An 18525-nucleotide genomic window follows, 5' to 3' on the forward strand; every position below is an offset into this window, starting at 1 on the left:
TAGAGGCGAATCCTTCCTTGCCTCTTTCTAGCTTCTGATGGAATGCGGGCAGTCCATGGCATTCCTTGGTTTGCAGGCACACAACTGCAATCTCTGCCGTTGTAGTCACATGGCATTCTCATTGTGTGTCTCTGTTTTCACATGACCATCTTCTCATAAGGACACCAGTCATATTGGAGTAGGGGCTCACCCTACTTCAGTATGACCTCATCTTAACAAATTACATCTGCAATGACCCTCTTTCCAAATAAGGTCATATTTTGAGGTATTGGTCTTAGGACCTCAACATATCTTTTTTGGGGAGAGACACAATTCAACCCATAACAAGAACCATGGTACAAGATACCTGTACGAAGCCTGCTATGGAGGAGGCAGCCACCAGCCCTTGAATAGGCCAAGCAAGCTTGAATAATGAGTGTTTTCAGCATCGACCAACCAAAGACCAGAGGCCATCCCCACATTTTCTAAGTTGTGTAAGCATTTAGAGACTCTTACACAACCTGAAGAGGGTAAGGAAAACTCCCTCGCTCCACCTCCACCATCCCAAATAATATGACTGCTTGTACTCCCTGGGAGGACAGATACACTGATTCTGCACTTCAGTTCATGGAAACATATTCAGATGATTGCACTTGACATCATGGTTCTTAATGCTCCCTGGGCTATCCCTACCTCCAGCCATTTCTCACTGGCTGCTTTTTCTCTCCTAATGCCTCACTCTTTCATTTTCTGTCCACAGTTGCTATTGTTCTACCTTTAGAATACTCTTTTATTTTCCATTTGAAACCTTTGTGGACCGTACACACATAAGCAAAAAAAACAAAGGTCATTTCCTAGTCAAAAGGAACCACCTACTCCTAGTTGGCAGGCTTAATAATAAAACATTTTGCAGTGACAATTTCTCTTCAATACATCCTATATAAAATTTGTAAAAAGATCTTATTACCCTGGCTGACCCTATAAGCAGCAGGGAAGAGACAGAAAAACATGTTCCTCTCCTCATAGAGTCAGTCCCTAGGTGTTGAGAATATGAGAGGCTGGATTTTTTTCTTCCAGTTATAAAAATCAAACAAATTTCTGCTCAAGTTCATTTGAGATATCACCACTCTGATTTTTCCTTAGTTTTAAAACTAGAATCTGTCTACAATTTAAGTCCCATAAATAGCAACCTCCTACTCAGAGACAAAATGGAAACCTCTGTACACTGCTCTGTAATCAAAGCATCTTCACACAATTGCGCATAGAAGTCCAAGAAATAAGGCAACGACAGGCAAACTATATTTATAAAAGCATTTAAATGTTATGTAAAAGCATTTTAGTTATATTTGATAATATAAGTAATTATCAATAAAATTGCCAAACCACTGTATTTATTGAATACTTTTTAAAAATTCCCCTTTGAAACAATGAAAAGGTGGGGCTGTAGTTAACTGCCCTCACCTTCCCTTAATAGAATATCATTAAGACAGTTCTAACAGTCTGAATACAGGATCATTTTACAAAGAAGAATTAAATTTGTTTTTTTAAATACATATATGTAGGGCACCTGGGTGGTTCAGTCGAATGAGCTTCCAACTTTGTCTCAGTTCACGATCTCAGGGTTCATGAATTCAAGCCCCACATCCAGCTCTCTGCTGTCCACACAGAGCCCGCTTCAGATCCTCTGTCTCCCTCTCTCTCTCTCTCTCTCTCTGCCCCGCTTGTGCTATCTCTCTCTCAAAAAAAATATTTAAAATACATATATGTACATATAATTTTTCTTCATGGCTGTGCATATTTGTGATCCAATGCCTGAATATACCCACAGCCAGCCCAGGGAAAATTACTGCATTTCACTGACTTATTTACCTAAAGCTTTGTTAGCCATAACCTATTAAAATGTAAAAGAGGGAAGAGGGGTGGTGGGGACCAGAGAATGCTGCCTGGATTCTATTGTTTAAGAACCGAGAGCAGTGCCTGGAGTGTACTGTTGCAGGGTAGAACGAGAGTGGGGCAGATGCATTTGAGGAAGGGTGTTGGGATGAGGGTAAGATGTTTATCTTAGAATCATGGCTTCTAGACCCTGACCACAGGTCTTAGATCTTGGAAGTACGTAGAGGTATCTAATGTTCAGCCGAGTAAACAAGTGCAGAGACTAATAAGTGACCTAGATGAGCTCACCCTCTCACTAGCTCTAGGGCCAGTACTTAGCTTTCTAGACCTCCAAGTCAGTGCTTGCAACCCTCCCTTCTACCCTCCTCCCATCCCACCCTTCTACTTCATTGCTTCTTTTAAAACTAAATTTAAAATGACTTAGAAAAGGAAGTTTCCAGTTTGAATTCGTTTTGAGGTTTATATGTTAGATCACTAATGTATTTTCCTCTGTATTAAGCCATTTCAAAGTATGATGTATAATGTAGATGAAACTGATAGTCCAGCAAATATCTTTTTAACTTTAGAAACAGTTGCATTTGCAGAGATTCTCAGCAAGCCTATTTGCCTCTTAACTGCTTCTAGAATTTAAAGGGGCACAGTCAAGAACAGCGTTATATGATTACTTGCCTAAATATGTTATCCTGGCCTCTGGCATCTGGGTAACACTATTAGTATTTCAACTCCCTCTTTGCCCCGGCAGCTATCAGCTTGAATTCATTTCCCCACACAATCCATTACCCTCTGAAAGACATTTAGCAATACATCATACTCTCACACCAAGAAATACGAGCATTGACAGTTTAATAGCCAGTTACAAATCATTTCCATAAAGTTTATGAGTTATTTCTTGGGTTTAAAAGTATTGATACAAACTAAATTACATACTGGTAATTTTTTTTTTTTTATGAAACCATCCATTTTCCTTTATTTACTCCCAAGCAAAGCAAAACAAAGCAAAACAAAACAAAACAGCATACTTGTTACATTTTTCTTAAGTCAAACCAGGGTGTTAACAGGGTGAAGAGTCAATATACAAGGTATTCAATGAAAATTAATCGAGGCCACTCTAAAAAATATCACTTGTGCAAACCAAACCCATTTGTCATTCATATTCTTGAGAATAAGTAACGTGAAACTCAATGATCAACTCTTTACCACCTGAAATTTTTATAGTGACTAGTGCAGTCATTTTGACTCCTCACTTTCAGCTTCCCAGCATCCATACTAAGGTTAGAATTATTCAGAACTGGCGGATGATCATGTGGTGTAATAATATGGTTGGTTTTTAGAGTGGCACATTCATCACCTTTCCCATAATGGCTGCTTTTCCTTGAAACTGTTCTCTCACCTGGGACAAGCCCATCACCTGTATATAGAGAGCACCCTGGTGTCTCCTGTCAACATCAAGGTGGTGATATTAAAGATGGACAAACCTCCCTCCAACTCACTCTCACAAAGGCCCTTGGCCATTGTATCGATTGTCCTTGTGAACCCGACATCATGTCTGTATCATGGGACAACACCCCTTGTACGCTGAGCCCAGGGCCTGGAGCAAAGCCAAAGCCAGACTGGGGTCCCCTTCAGCAGAGGTGTCTGGATGGTGGGAAGCTCCACACCTTCTCACAGAGCCTGTGGCTACCCTTCCACCTTTCCTGGAGCTACCACCAGCTCTAGTTAAATTGATCAGAAGTTAAAACTGGACACTGCCTATGTATTACAAATCCCAGATGTTATCCAGAGCAGAGGAGAATAATTAGGAAATTAAACAATTTATGAACTAATTGCTTCAGAGGCTCTTGAGAAGTAGCTGTAGCTAAATAAGAACGTGGACAGTGCATGAATTCTCCATTCAGTTCCTGCAAGCTAGGAATTCAGGTTCATCAAGTCCTTTTGGAAGGTAAGATTTCTGGTCAAGGTGGAAAATCTTACTTAAGGAAATGAATAATCCCAATTATAGAAGAATCAAAGAACTTGGAATAAACCAAAGAATTACTGTCTCCAGTCCTCTTATCTCATGGATAAGAAAACTCAAGCTTAGAGAGAGTAAGTGTGGGAAACACAAGATCACATGGTCTCCTACCCTCTCATGTAAGACTAAAGTAACTCAACCAACCAAAGCAGCCTCTCTTGATTCAACCTCCTTCATCAGGGTACCCATTGCCAAGGGCACCTGAGAGGTGGCAAATAGTTATCCACCAAGAAACTGTCTGGCCCATGTCCCAGGAATCTTTCAGAAATTGTACTGGGTTCTAGTTTACTGACTTTCTCCCTATTATGAAATAGCCCTTTCCATTTCTTTTTTATTTTTTTTAAAATAATTTATTGTCAAGTTAGCTAACATACAGTGTATACAGTGTAGTCTTGGCTTCAGGAGTAGATTCCCATGATTCATCACTTACATACAATACCCATTGCTCATCCCAACAAGTGCCCTGCTCAATTCCCATCACCCACTTTCCCTGCCTCCCCTCCTACCCACCCCCACTCCACTCCCCATCAACCCTCAGTTTTTTCTGTATTTAGGAGTCTCTTAGGGTTTGTCTCCCTCTCCTTAACTTATTGTTTCTTCCCTTCCCCTATGGTCTTCTGTTAGGTTTCCCAAATTCCACAGATGAGTAAAAACATATGATATCTGTTTTTCTCTGACTGACTTATTTCACTTAGCATGATACCGTCCAATTCCATCCATGTTGTTGCAAATGGCAAGATTTCATTCTTTTTCATCACTGAGGAGTATTCCATTGTATATATACATACCACATCTTCTTTATCCATTCATCAGTTGATGGACATTTGGTCTCTTTCCATAATTTGGCTATTGTTGATAGCACTGCTATAAACATTGGGGTACATGTGTCCCTAAGAATCAGCACTCCTGTATGCTTTGAATAAATTCCTAGTTGTGAGAAATAGCCATTTTCAAATGAAATATGGATATATATATTTATGTGCCAAACTATACATAGAATGGCTTACTGTTTCTGCACATAGCATTCTGCAGAATGCTTTCACTGCCATTCATTAATATGTTTGGTAGGATCATATCAAATTTGAAAAGAAAATTACCAGTCTGAACCAACACCTTGATTAACTCCAAGCAGAATTAAATGTCAATTTGTGAGAGTGCTAACATTATCTTGAAAACAAAATACACTAAAATTATTATAAAAATAAAAATAGACCACTACTTTTACTTGGTTTGTACCCACTTTTGTTCTTGGAATTACAAAAATGAACACATTTGATAATTTCCCCCTAATAGGAGTATGTATATGTATGCATATATAATACATTCAAACAGATAAATACACACATTTACACATATACACACATTAGGTAAAGAAAAGTTAGATTTTTTTTAATGTTTATTTTTGAGAGAGAGAGTATGAATGGGGAAGGGGCAGAGAGAGGGGGAGATACAGAATCCAAAGCTGTTTTCAGGCTTTGAGCTGTCAGCACAGAACCTGATGCAGGGCTCGAACTCAAGGACTGCAAGATCATGACCTGAGCCAAAGTTGGACACTCAACCAACTGAGCCACCCAGGCGTCCCCCAGAAAACTTAGATTCTTAAAGCTGAGCAGGGAATTACTCCTAGGAAATAGTACCCCCAACATTCCCACCCCACTCCCATGCATTGACTCCTATATCCATCAGCATACACTGGGATCTGCTGAGGTAATAAATAACCCTTGGGTTGGGGGCCCAAGGGTCTTTTTAAGATGTGAACAATCACAAACATTTTTAGCCAGGATTATTTCTTTGATAGTATAACTGCCTCAAAAACTTAGTTGGTCCCTTCCCTCTTCCTTTGGTTGGGATAGGGACACTCAGCTGATGTGGTTCAAGTGCTCAGCAGGGTAAAGGAAACTTGGTCATTGTGGTCTGTGTGTTCAGAAGAGGTAGAGCCAAAGATCTTGCCTGAATGTTTGGAAAGCTGATTACATATGGAGGGATTGAGCAGATAAGTAAATATATTGAGGATAATAGGAGCCATGTTTCTTACTGTTAGAGAAAAGAGGTGCAAATATGGTACAGGGGAAGACCAGAATAAATGCTAGAGTATCAAACTGGAATTGGAGATAGAGGTACCAGTATGAACATTTGATTTTCAAGGTAGGTGTGTAGATAGTTGATAGGTATTTGTGTACATGTTTTCTTCTGTGTGTATATTCATGCATATATCACTTAGCTTTTTCTGCTGAGAAGGCCTAGAAGTATTGATATTTCTGTAGAAATGAGCATATGAAACTCCCAGATTTTGGTTTCTCAATACTATTTTCAATTCAAGAAACTAGGGTTGTTAAATAAGTGACCGATAGGGCTGGAGCAAGGAAAGTACAAAATAAGCCTAGAATATCTAGTTTTGTCATAAAGTAAGTATGTGTTCAAAGAATAATAAGCAGAAGGCCATAGGAGCCAGCTTCAAAGATCTCCCAATGGTCAAATATGAAAGATTTTGAGGCTAAATGGTGATCCATTTATACTATGGCAATGTATACTACTGCCTCTAATAATTTGGAAGGCAAATGATGTGCCTCTAGACTTGCAGTTTTAGGGGAGGGGATGAGTTAATATTTGCTGCATTTCACAAATTATTTCAAGATAGATGAGTTCAGACATAACTTTGTTAGTTTACAGGCAGGAACAAAAGGGAATAGAGAATCTAGAAATTTGGAACTTGCAGCATTGAAAGAGGCACCTGCAGCTTAACTCCAAGTAATAAAAGATGAAAACTAAGAAGTGGCTTGAGTTTGCAGCAAGGATCAAACCAAGAATATGGCTGTCAAATTCATGGTTTGCATCAATGAATGGATGAGGTACCCAGTAAGTCCTTTCAGTTGGAAAGAGAGCTCAGGGAAAACACACTAGAGAATGTGTCACTCTAGAATTCTTCAGTCCTTATCAACCACATTGACCTTATTACATTCACCATCTCTCTGTTCTCTCTCACCACAACACACACACACACAAACACACGCACACACACAAACACACACCGTTACTTTTTCTGTACCCCTTGAGAAAGTAAATGGCAGACATGATGCCTGTTATCCCTAATACTTTGTTAATCTATGTGAATTCCACGGCTAACATCATACTTAATGGTGAAAGGCTGAATGCTTTCCCTCTAAGATCAGGAATAAGACAAGGATGTCTGCTCTTGCCACTTCTATTCAGCATTGCTCTGGAAGTTCCAGACAGAACAACTAAACAGGAAAAAAAAAAAAAAGATAAAGTAAAAAAAAAAAAGTCATCCAAATTGGAAAGTAAGACATAAAATAATCTCTACTTGCTGATAATATGATCATGTACATAGAAAAGATGAAGGGATCTACTAAAAAGATATGAGAATTAATAAATGAGTTTGGCAAAGTTGAAGGATAAAAGATCAATATACAGAAATCAATTGTATTTTTATATATTAGCAATGAAAAAATCAAGATGACAATAAAAAACAATTTAATTTATAATATCATCAAAGAGAATGTGATACCTATGAAGAAATTTCTTAAAGGAGATGAAAACTGTATTCTGAGAACTACAAAACATTGTTGATAGAAATTAAGGAAGACCGAAATAAATGGAAAGACATTCCCTGTTTATGCATTGGAAGACTATGTTGTTAAAGTGGCAATACTCCCCAAATCGATCTATAAATTCAATACAAACTCTTCAAAACATCATCTTCCTTTTCTGAATAAATTGACAAGCTGATTCCAAAATTCCAATGGAAATGCAAGAGACCCAGACAAGCCAAAAAATTAAACAAAACAAACTTGGAGGATTCATGCTTCCCCTCCTGATTTTAAAACTGACTCAAGCTACAGGAATCAAGACTGTGGTAGTGGCATAAGAATAGACATATAGATCAAAGAAATAGCACTGAGAGTCCAAAAAAAAAAACCCTTCACATGGTCAATTGATTTTTTGATAATGGTAGCAAGGCAATTCAATGGAGAAAGATAATCTTTTCAACAAATGCTGCTGGGGGAACTGGGTGTTCACATGCAAAGGAATAAAGTTGCACCTGTCCTGGGGCACCTGGGTAGCTCAGTCGGTTGAACGTTGGACTTCACCTCAGGTCCTGATCTGGCGGTTTGTGAGTTTGAGCCCTGTGTCAGGCTCTGTGCTGACAGCTCGGAGTCTGGAGCCTGCTTCAGATTCTGTGTCTCCCTCTCTCTCTTCCCCTCCCCTGCTCATGCTCTCTCTCTGTCTCTCAAAAACAAATAAATGTTAAAAAAATTTTTTAAGTTGCACCTGTCCCTTACACCATAAACAAAAAATTAACTAAAATTGATCATAGACCTAAATGTAAGAGCTAAAACCATAAGTCTCCTAGGAGAGAGCATAGGCATACATTTTCATGATCCAGAGTTAGGCAATGAATGTTTTCTTAGATATGATACCAAAAGCACATGTGATAAAAGAAAAAATAAACTGGTCTTCATCCAAATTAAAAATCCTTGTGTTTCCAAGGACAACACCATGAAAGTGAAAGACATCCCACAGAATGGGAGAAAATATTCACAATTCACATATCTGACAAGGGACTTATGTCTAGAATATATGAAGAACACATACTACTTAATAATAAAAATGCAAATAGGTGCAAAGGATCTGAATCTATACAAATGATGAATGAGTATGTCAGAAGATGCTCAATGTTATTAGCCATTAAGGAAATGCACATCAAAACCACATGCAATGCTGCTTCACATACAGTCTGATAGCTATAATGAAAAAGAAAAAAGAAAAAAAGGGAAAAGACCATTGCAACTGTCGGTGAGTATGTAGAGAAATCAGAGCCCTCATTCAGTGCTTTGGGAATAGATAGCCACTTTGAGAGAATGTTTGGCAGTTCCCCAAAATGTTGAACATAAAGGTACCATATGACTGAGCAATTCCATTCCTAGGTGCATAGCCAAGAGAAATGAAAACATGCCCACACAAAAACTTGTACATAAATAGTCATAGCAGCATTATTCATAAATTTGTTACGTTTGGGATTTCTGCTAATTAGACTAACATATGTGGTGCTTTGGTTTGCTTTAACTGATTTCCAGGTAGGTAGACTATTTCTGTATATGTTTACCACTTTTTTGGTTTGTTTTCTCATTTATGTCTTTGACCACTTTTCCATTTTATTTCTTTTGGAGGCTATTTTTCTTACTGACCTGTATGTAAAGCAAGTCTTACCAAAAACAAGTTGCATTTGACAGGAGGGGTGAGGAGGTCTGAGGTTTAGGGATCCACTGTAGAACTTGGCCCAGAGTGAATAGTGAACAATTAGGAACAAATAAGAATGTCTGCTCTCACCACTTGTATTTTACAATATAAATATTGGGAACAATGCTTCTTCTCAAAAGAGTGGGAACAACCCAAATTCCAATTTGATGAATGGATAAATAAACTGTGGTATATGCACACAATGCAATATTATTACACAGCAATAAAAGGAATGAAATATTGATACTTGCTACAGTATGGGTGAACCCTGAAAACATTATAAACACTACATGAAAGAAGCCGATAACATGAAAGAAGCTGATAACAAAAGATCACTTATTGTAGAGTTCCATTTATATGAAATGTCTAGAAAAAATGTACAGAGATAAAATGTGTATCAGTGTTTGCCTAAGGGTAGGAGGGAGAAAGGTGGATGGGGTGTGTTGTTAACATCTTGGGGCAATGAAAATGCTCTAAATTGATCATGGTGATGGTTGCACAACTCTTAATATACTAAACACCGTTGAATTGCATACATTAAATGTGTAAATTGTGTGGTTGTAAATTACATCTTCATAAGCAGTTTTTTTAGTGTGCATGTATTAAAGTGGAAGACTAAAAAACTGAAATTTCCAACCAATTAGGGTTTAAGACGTGGCATTTCTTTTCTGTTTTTACATTGAGGGTAGATGAAGTACTGTGTTCAGAATTACCTAGATTATTTTTTCTGTCTAAAGTTATGTTCATTTGAAATACAAATAGGTTCATTTGTTTCTGTTTATATTCAATTTTAGAGTTATACCTACATTTAATTTTATTTTTTAATAATTAAAACATTTATGTTTCCAAAATAAAAACTATACATGTTATGCTTAGACAAGCATTGATCCTTCCCTTATTCTTCCCATTTTGTTCCCACCCAAGCCCCATATATGACCAATTTCATTAGTTTCTTATTATCTTTCCTAAGGTTCTTTTTTTCTTTAAGATTTTATTATTTTTTAAAGATTTTTTTAGGTTTATTTGCCTATCTTCAGAGAGAGAGGGAGGGAGGGAGGGCCAGCGAGAGAGGGAGAGAGAATCCAAAGCAAGCTCCACCCCATCAGTGCAGAGCCCACCCTGGGGCTCGAATTCACGAACGCTGAGATCACAACCTGAGCTGAAGTCAAGAGTCAGATGCTCAACCAACTGAGCCACCCGGGTGCCCCAAAGATTTTATTTTTAAATAATCTCCACACCCAGATAAAGGGCTCAAATCCAGAATCCCGAGATGAAGAGTTGCACGCTCTACCGACTGAGCCAGCCAGGAGCCCCTGGCAGAAGATTTTTGAGAAAAACCAAGTAAAAAATGAAGCATTAAAAACTTAAAACAGGGGCGCCTGTGTGGCGCAGTCGGTTAAGCGTCCGACTTCAGCCAGGTCACGATCTCGCGGTCCGTGAGTTCGAGCCCCGCGTCGGGCTCTGGGCTGATGGCTCCGAGCCTGGAGCCTGTTTCCGATTCTGTGTCTCCCTCTCTCTCTCTGCCCCTCCCCCGTTCATGCTCTGTCTCTCTCTGTCCCAAAAATAAATAAACGTTGAAAAAAAAAAATTAAAAAAAAAAAAAAAAACTTAAAACATAACAGCATTAGGTGATATAACTAATGTAAAATGGATTGACTTGCTTATTAAAAGATAAAAATCTCAGTTTGGATTACAAAGCAAACCTAAATATAATCACCAAAAGGAGATACACATAAAAAAGTGACTCAGAGCTTTAAGGTAAAAGAATGGTGAGAGATATATCAAATTCACACAAAAAGAAAATAGAAGCCCCACTATTAATATCAGACAAGGTTGAATTTTATAGGAAAAAGCATTTAAACTAGACAAGGAAGATCATTTTACAATAAATAAAAGGGTTCAATAGAAATGCACTATGGATTGGCCAAGGAATTTCACTTTTAGTTAAGATGTATGTGAAGGTTATGACTACAGTATTGTTTATAATAACAAAAGACAAGAATACAGCTCCCCCACACCGACAATTTCTATCATTAGGATTGGTTGAATAAATTATAGTATAGAATATTATCTAACCCTGGAAAATAGTGCATTTCTAAGGAACAGCATCAAAGATATATTGTTAAGTAAAAAAAAAGCAAGATACAGAACAGTATGTACAACATGCTTTCATTTGAAGTTATATTGTGTATGCCTAGACAACTTCTGGGAGATCTATTTATTGCCTTTGGGGAGGATGATTAGGGAATTGGAGCTGATTTGAGATGTAAATATATATAATATATATATAATATATATAATATATGAATATTTAAATATTCAAGTAGGGTAAGAAGGTATGTAGGTACATCTATATATTAGAAGGTTTATACCTACATATCTTCTTACACTACTTGATTTTTCCTGTATGTATTATCTTTTTACTTAAAAAAAGAGCTAATTTTAAAAGTTTTAAGAGATGAAAATCATTTCCAGGCCCCAAATTCTATTGTATCATCATACTGCATAACACTGTTCAATAGAGAATCTCCAAGAATACAGTATAAATTGAAGTATTAATGGTAGAAAATGGTTGTTTATGTTATTTGGAACTTACATACTGCTGAATATTTTGTAAACCATGTGTTTAATTTTGTCACGAGAGGATTGTATGTCGTAGAATGTGCCATAGAATAAGTCTGGTTATTTCTTTCCACAATGAAATGAATAGTCTACAAAGTCCAGTTTCTTGAAATAAGTGGAAAAGTTTTAGGTGAATTCTACCTTCCCTAAGGTAGAGAAGGCATCATGGTAAAAAAGTACATTGCTGTTTTTTTTATTGGACTAAGGTTTGAATCCTTCTTACCACTTATTTTCTGTGTGACCTTGAGTGAATCATGTTGTCTCTTGCAATCTAAGATTCCTCTTACATAAAAGGGGGATCACTTCTTCTCCGCTGATCTTATGAGGGATTGCAGGGATCCAGGAAGATAATGGGTATGAGGAAATTAATCAAGCCTAAGGGATTATTAATAATTTCACTACTCAGCATACGTAGACCATGTATTGAAAACATCCTAAAAGGAGTAGCCAGGTATTCAACTGTCAGTTTACTAGAGTTTTCTGAGAAGACAGATTAACTGAAACAGCCACAGTGTGCTGGCTCGGAACACAGGAGGCTACAGTGCTCACTGAAGTGTGGAAACTGATACCATAATGAAACATGAGAGAGGAAGCTGTTGATCAGATACCTGATTTTTAGGACCATGGAGTGGTACAGAAATACTCAGGGTAAGATTTGAAGTACTTGAGTTACTGGGACCTCAGTGACTCACAGTTGCGGCGAATATACCACTACATCTTGCTTTAGGAAAATTGTTATTTCCAAGTGTGATACAAGAAGAGTAGGGAGAGATGGCCTAAATCAAAAGACAATTCTAGGGGTGCCTGGGAGGCTCAGTCGGTTGAGCATCTGACTTTGGCTCAGGTCATGATCTCAGGGTTTGTGAATTTCAGCCCTGCATCAGGCTTGTTGCTGTCAACCGGAGCCTGGGTTGGATCCTCTGGCCTCCTTTCTTTCTTCCCCTCCCCAGCTTGTGCATGCACTCCTGCATGTGCGCTGTCACTCTCTCTCAAGAATAAATTAAAAAAACATTAAAAATTTTCAAAAGGTAACTTTAATAATTCAGATTAATGATTAGGAATGCTCTTTCCACATGTGATCCCACACAAAAGGAACAAAGGGCATTTTACTTTAATAAGGTCAAGGCTGCAGGTGGATCAGCTCTGGGTGTTTAGTGCAGGTGTCATTCAGAGGCAGGACGAGGAGCACAGTGTATGCATTCCCCTGCAATTTGCAGCTGTACAGTCACACATAAACCTGTATCTCCAAAGATTAACTAAAATTCTTATGCATTAAAAAGGTATTAGTATGGGGGCGCCTGGGTGGCGCAGTCGGTTAAGCGTCCGACTTCAGCCAGGTCACGATCTCGCGGTCCGTGAGTTCGAGCCCCGCGTCGGGCTCTGGGCTGATGGCTCAGAGCCTGGAGCCTGTTTCCGATTCTGTGTCTCCCTCTCTCTCTGCCCCTCCCCCGTTCATGCTCTGTCTCTCTCTGTCCCAAAAATAAATAAACGTTGAAAAAAAAAAAAAAAAAAAAAAAAGGTATTAGTATGGCGAAAAGGTATTGCTTAATAATTCAGTGCATACATTAACCTAAGAAGGGTTTAAAAGTCATTTATTGGTATGAACAATTCACTGCCAGCCCATTTTCAACTGGCAATTTTATTACCATTTTATGTCAAAGGTTATCATTTCTCTCTTTCATATTTTCTTTTATATCTGCTTTAATATTTTTTATGGGACAGATTTAATAATAAATTGTGAGATATTTCTTAATTACGTCTTTACCTCTGAGTTTTTTCACTCTTCTGCTGCTCCTTGTCCCTGGAGCACATAACAGATTTCATCAACAACAAGAAATTAGAGGTCTTAAAATAAAAAGTACTTGTCTGATATAGGCATAGTGATACTACAACAGGAATGTATGTTAAATAGAAAGTGGGGACTGGATATTAGTAACCAATGAGCTTAAAATGCACAATAGATTGAGAGATGCTTTAAAAAAACCCAAGAGGCAAAATAGGTTTAGGTTCCATATGTGAAAATAAAGTTCTTGGAGCCCAGGAAAGTAGTAATTCTGTTTTCTGCTGATCAAACCACAGCTGAGATAAAGAGTTCAATTTGGGAAAACATAATCTAGAAAAAATATGGAGGAGGGCCACCAGAATAGAAGGAATCTGGAAATAGGCATGCGAGGAAGCACAGAAGGTATTTGGGAGGATTGGCCTGAGGAAGAGAACAAAAGAAGGACACAGGACAATGCTCTGAAAATAGACAAAGAGCTACTAAGTGAAAGAAAGTGTGAATTTATTATATTTATCCACAGAACTAGAATTCTTATGCAGAAACCAGAGGGAAGTGCATTATGGGTTAAATTATTTAAAGTTATGTTTTAACAGATAGACCTATTTAAAAATGGAATATGCTCTTAGGACATAGCTATTTCCCCACCATTCAAGTAGAAGATAAACAGGCACCAATTAGGGACACTATAGAGCAGTGCTATCCAATGGAACATTGTACAGGATTACAAATGTCCTAGATATGTCCTATCAAAACAGTAGTACTAGACCACATGGGCCAAAGAGCCCTTGAAATATGACTAGTGTGACCAAGGAACTGAATTATTTTAAGTAATTATATAACTCAAATTTAAACAGCCATATGGGCATAGTGGCTACCATATTGGAAGATACAGATATAGAGTCTAGAAGAAATTCCTGCATCAGGCTGCAATTTGGAATATACCACCTCTAAGAGTTCTAAACTTACCTCCTAATGCCTCCTCTCATCCTGCTTCCTTCCCCCCACTCCTCATACCCCACTCAAATAATACTAACTTGCTTATATTTCCTTGAATATATGGTGCTATTTCATGTTTGTGAATGGTATATTTTTATGGAATGCTCTCCTCCAACATAATCTGCTTTTCCTTATTCTTCCTTACATTATCAGTTATTCTTCTTTTGTAGAATTTTCCTGATACCCCAAAACTTCTGTCCTCTGATATTGGCATGTATATCTTTTTAAGTGCATCAGACAATATTCCAATTGTATTTCTTTTTTTTTTTTTTTTTTTTTGAGATTTTATTTTTAAAATCCAACGTGGGCTCAAACTCATGACCCTGAGATCAAGAGTCACATGCTCTACCGACTGAGCCAACCAGGTGCCCTGACTCTGAGTTTCTAAGGTTTAGGGCAATTTTGGGTCTCCAACATGTAGCATAACTGGCTTCCATTAGTAGTTCCACAGAAATGGAGGATGCGCATGCCTGATACTCCAACTGACACATGTATTTACAAAATGATACCTAAGAAATCTCCATACAACGGGAGATGTTACAACTTAAAATTCATAGCTAAGAATAAAGAAGTCAAGGTTTTAAGATAATTTGTCCAGTATAACACACAAAAAGTAGAACAAATTGGCAAATGATTGCATATTAAACTCACCTCACTGCTCCATTCCTGAATATCACTGTGTCAAGTTAAATTCAGTTACTTTGGAAGAATTTTAATTAAAGCTCTTAGATTCGCAAGGGATCTCAAGATATATCCTGCCTTTTAGCAGGAGATCCAAAAAGGCTAAATAAATTTCCCAAATTTACTCAGCTAGGAAGTATCAGAGTTGGCTTTAAAACGAGTTCTCCTATTTATTAAGAATTTATATCTCTGAGATATAATACTAATTGTTATTTTAAAATTAAATATATGATCAAATTTTCCTGATTCCAAAATAATACTTGTTCTTCATAGAAACATTAGAGAGTACAGAAAAAAAAATAGCAAAGTATGGAGACTAAAGATCATCCATAATCTCCAAATGCAAAGACTGATTCATTCATTCATTCTGTCAATGTTCACTACAAAAGACCACCAGGAACACAGCTGGAATTGAGTAAGTTGGACTTATTACTCATTGCAGTCAGGGAGAATACACATCATGGAGAATCATGGGGTCTCTCAGTAAGACAGTGTCTCAGAGAGAAGATATTACAAGATTTGTGCCTTGGTTAAGTGATTCAGGGAAGGGTCTAAGGAATAAGAGAAGGAGTTTCCTTCTAAACTGGTTCATGTTAGAAAACAAGACAGTTCTGTGATTGGGTATGTCAAATTTTAGTTACAAGAAGGGTACACCCAAATGAGAATGAAATTTATAAAGAAGCAGTCACTTATTTTGTCCAAGAGAGAAAGCATCTGGGAGTAGAACATTGACCTTGTTTTTGTTTTGCCTGTTCTTAGACAAAATTATGAAGTGGCCTTACTTGTCTCATTTCATCATGGTCTCAGGATAAGCTTGAAGTTGTTGATCTCTGAGATGGTTTATGTCTAATGGGAATATAATGTGCCCTACTGTGTCAAGGCCAGCTCTGAATGTCAGGGGCTGCCACTTTTTGTCTTTCTTCTCTATGCATTTATTCAGTCAATAAATATTTATTGAGCACCTACTTAAAATGCAGATAAAGAAGTTAGAATATAGTGGATAAAATATAGCCCACGTTTTCCTGGAGATTATATTCTAATGTGGGCATTTAACTAAGGAAACAAATAAGTATATAACACAAGGTCATGTAATGCTGACTGTCACAGTCAATGCTATGAAGAAACATAAAGCAAGGACAAAATCCCGAGTGGCAGGGTTTCTGTTTTTTTTAAATTTTTTACTAAAAAAAATTTTTTTAGGGGCGCCTGGGTGGCTCAGTTGGTTAAGCGTCCAACTTTGGCCTAGGTCATGATCTCGCGATTTGTGAGTTCAAGCCCCGTGTTGGGCTCTGTGCTTAACCCACTGAGCCACCCAGCCACCTCAGGGGTCCTGTTTTAGATAGCGCGGGCAGAGCAGGCCACTTTTGAAGTGGTCTGATCAAAAGTCTAAACAAAGTGAGGGAATAAACCATGAGATATCTGAGGGAAAAGAATTCCAAGTAGAAGGAATAGCAATTGAAAGTTCCTGGTGGGGAGGGGTATGTTTGCTATGTTTGAGGAGCAGCTGGGAAGCCAGTGGGGTGGTAAAGGAGTGACAATGGGGTCTGTGGGGAGGCGAAAGTTGGGGAAGGAAGTCAGATCCTGTAGGGCTTTGTAAGCAATGATGAAATATTTGGACTTTAAGTGTGATCATTGGAGGATTTTGAGCAGGGAATAACATGATCTTGCCTATATTTGTAAAGGATCACTCTGGCTGTGGGAGGACAGCAGGCGAGAAGCATGATATAAGGCAGGAGACCAACTAAAATACAACTTTATTAGTCCAGGTAAGAGATGATGCACTGTTCAATATGACAGCCACATGTTACATGTAACTACTGAGCACCTGAAATGTCCAGGGTCACCTGGGTGGCTCAGTCAGTTGAGCATTGGACTCTTGGTTTCAGTTCAGATCATGATCTCACGGTTCATGGGTTTGAGCCCCAGAAATTCTCTCTCCCTCTCTCTCTCTCTGCCCCTCCCCTCACCAAATAAATAAATAAAACTTTAAAAAAATATCGCTAGTTCAGATTGGAGGTGCTATAAGTGTAAAATACACATGGGATTAGGAAGACAGCTGAAAAAACAATGTAATATCTCATAACTTTTGTTTATTACACACTGAAATAATAACATTTTGGATATATTTGGTTAGATAAAGTATATAATTAAAACTGATTTCACTTTATTCTTTTCACCCTTTTTTTAAAATAAATTTTTTATGTGAACTCTACACTCCATGTGGGGCTCAAACTCATGACCCCAAGACCAAGAGTTGCATGCTGTACCGACTGAGCCAGCCAGGTGCCCCTCTTTTTACCCTTTTTAATATAACTACTAGAAAATTCAGAATTATTCTTGTGGCTTCCACTATATTTCTATTAAATAGCACTGGTCTGGAGGCGAGGGTGAAGGTGATGTATTTCCAGGGTGATGTTGGCATTGCTTGCTGATAGATTGGAAGAGGGGTATGAGAGAAAGAAAGGAATCAAGGATGATTCTATGGCTTGAACTTGAGTATCTGGGTTAATGGAGATGCCATTTGCTGAGCTAGGGAACACTGGAGCAGAATCACATTTGGGGGATAGGAGATTGAGAGTTCAATTTTGGATATGCTAAGTTTAGTGTGTCTATTAGGAATCCATGTGGAGGTATCTAGTTGGCAGTTTAAAGGAAAGGACAGGACTGAGGATATAAATATGGGAGACATAAACGTTTGGATGCTATTTAGTCTTGGGACTGGATGAGATCACCTTAGAAATAAGAATGGTGGAGAAAAGAAGCAACCCAAGAACTGTGCCTAGGAGCACTAGGGGGAAAAAAAGAATCTGTTGGGGAAAAAGTCCATGAGAGTGTAATATCTCAGAAGTCAAATTGTGGGGGGCCGGGCCCCGGTGCCAGGCTGAGACCGGGTCGAGCAATGTTCCCCGTTGACTCAAGCCAACCCGGTGGTTCCCCCTCCCATTCCCCCACTTTCAAGGGCATACGAAAGCCTTGTCAAGGCTGAGAGAGTTAATTCCTGAAGCCTGTGGTCTGCAGGTGTTGGCAGTAATGCTACCTCCCTTTTTCTACCCCGAGTCAGATAGAAACAAACATGGGAATTGTGTTTTGCTAGCAATCTTATCAACAAGGTCTTGTGACCCGTCTAGAAAATGCACAAGAAACACAGAACTAAATGTTTTGGTTGGCAGCGATTATGTGAAACCTGTTTATTCTTAGAATGACCTAACCCATAAGAGTCTGGTTATAAAAGACTGTGTACAGCAACAATAAAGCCATCACTTGGGCCATCAGCCCAGGGGACCCTCCTGTTCCCAAACTT

The 18525-nt window shown here is 38.3% G+C and overlaps 1 protein-coding gene across 1 annotated transcript in view; it reads left to right on the forward strand.

The window, feature by feature from the left end:
• Positions 1–18525, forward strand: part of SMAP1 (small ArfGAP 1) — a 251040-nt gene that overhangs the window by 4339 nt on the left and 228176 nt on the right. Inside the window, exon 2 of the mRNA XM_086707184.1 lies at positions 16907–16990. The gene's annotated coding sequence lies outside the window, so the exon portion shown is untranslated. The remainder of the gene's footprint in view (positions 1–16906; positions 16991–18525) is intronic.

Source organism: Puma concolor, chromosome B2 (genome assembly GCF_028749965.1).
Source record: "Puma concolor isolate L17-30 chromosome B2, mPumCon1.1.hap2, whole genome shotgun sequence".
In the NCBI taxonomy this organism is placed as follows: domain Eukaryota; kingdom Metazoa; phylum Chordata; class Mammalia; order Carnivora; family Felidae; genus Puma; species Puma concolor.